Source organism: Montipora foliosa, chromosome 6 (assembly GCF_036669935.1).
Source record: "Montipora foliosa isolate CH-2021 chromosome 6, ASM3666993v2, whole genome shotgun sequence".
In the NCBI taxonomy this organism is placed as follows: Eukaryota; Metazoa; Cnidaria; class Anthozoa; order Scleractinia; family Acroporidae; genus Montipora; species Montipora foliosa.
In genome coordinates, this window is record NC_090874.1 from 57844334 (window position 1) to 57846083 (window position 1750).

Below are 1750 nucleotides of genomic sequence, written 5' to 3' on the forward strand. Positions count from 1 at the left end.
AAGACTTTATAGACGTTAAATAAAGTCGCTGGAAGACACCGAGTAAATTCCTTTTGTTACTCCCTTGGGATTTACTTTCCATCTACAGGCCATCATGTCTCTTTGACGATCATCAATTTCTCCATTTTTAACAAACATTATGGGGCCTTTAGAGTGAAAGATGTTGGTCTGTCTCTATATCGATAGAAATGTCTTGTTCAAACTGTGTCTTTAGTGCGGGTAAATGAACAACATGCCCCTCAAACAGTAATAAAAGATCGCGCCAAGAAATATAATAATTGGCAACTACCGGAAGTCATTTCAAAAAGATACATTAAAATCCGCAACTCTCTATAAGATTTTGCTCAAGACAACAATTCCAATAATTAAAACATGTCTTAGCAACCTGTCAAAAAATGTATCTTTTCAAATAATTACTCATTTTTCGGCTTTAGAAACATAACGTGTTACAGACAATCTCGGACAAAACCTGTTGAGACAAAGTGTCCTTTTTGGTACTCCAACCACTTATCCAAACGTTCAGATTAAAATCCGCCCTTTCCCCTCCCCCCAAACTCAATGTTGCCTTATCTTGGTCGGAAATATACTGTAGAACATATGACAATACTCAGCAACATTGACTGAGGGGGAAGGGGAGTGGGAAGGGGGGAGTAAGTAGGGGTGTGTCAAAATGGAGGTGAAATTGTGTCACTGTCTCAACAGTTTTGTCCGAGATTGTCTGCGATCGCATAACCTAAAGAAATAGCATTAGTTCTGTGGTTTTTCAAACCAGGGCAACAATTTTTGGACAGTTCAGTAACTGTGACTCGAGATATAATTTTGTAAGGAAAAATAGCTAGTTAACCTAATTAGTGAGGTCACAAAAGGAAAGAATTGTGTGTCCTTACACTGCAAGTATGGTTTTCCGGACAGTAATTGAGGCGAAAAGACGAACTTATGCAATGTTTGTGTATCCAAAGGATGTGTGGCCAAACAACATAGCTTTCTATATACATAATGTGAGTTTCTACCACCACTAAACCAATTTAGTAGACCTAGCAAGGGGACCACAAGGGCCAAATTGATGCAACAAATGTGAAGATCTTAATAGAAGTGGCACGGAAAAGGGTGCTAGAGTATGCAGCGGCAGGAGAGTCATAAAAGTTATTATTTTTCAAGAGCTATGGAAAAGGAGTCCTCCGGTGAACTCAGTATGAAAAAATGAATGGTGAGTTGTTTGCTTGCTTCGTGGAGAACAACTATGACGCCATGCATATGCTGCCCAGAACGGGAACATCTCAGTCATGGATTCAGGGTGGAGACCCCAGTCCAAATTGTGTCTCTGAACGAAATATGTTGGAACGCAGTTGTTCTCAGCTAGTAAACATACTAAGCAGTGCCCAGAAGCCCGGACATTAATCCTACAGAAAATTTATTTCATTTAGTGAAGTTAAAACTTCACAGAGAGGCGATTAACTTCTGTCAACATCAGGAAAGAAACATACGAGGAATTTTCCACCCGTGTGATTAGAACACTGATGACATTCTCAGTAGAAACAATCAATATCTACCAGACTTGATGGATAATAGAATATTCCGAGAAAAAGACTACAGAACAAAATATTAGAAGTTATATATCTTCAACAGTTTCGATTTAAGGTGTAAAACGCACCCTTTGAGAACTCTGAGAAACACACTTACAAATAAGTGGAATGCTCTAACTCAATTATCATTTATTTACTCAAAGACCAGATGATCGTAAATGTCACGA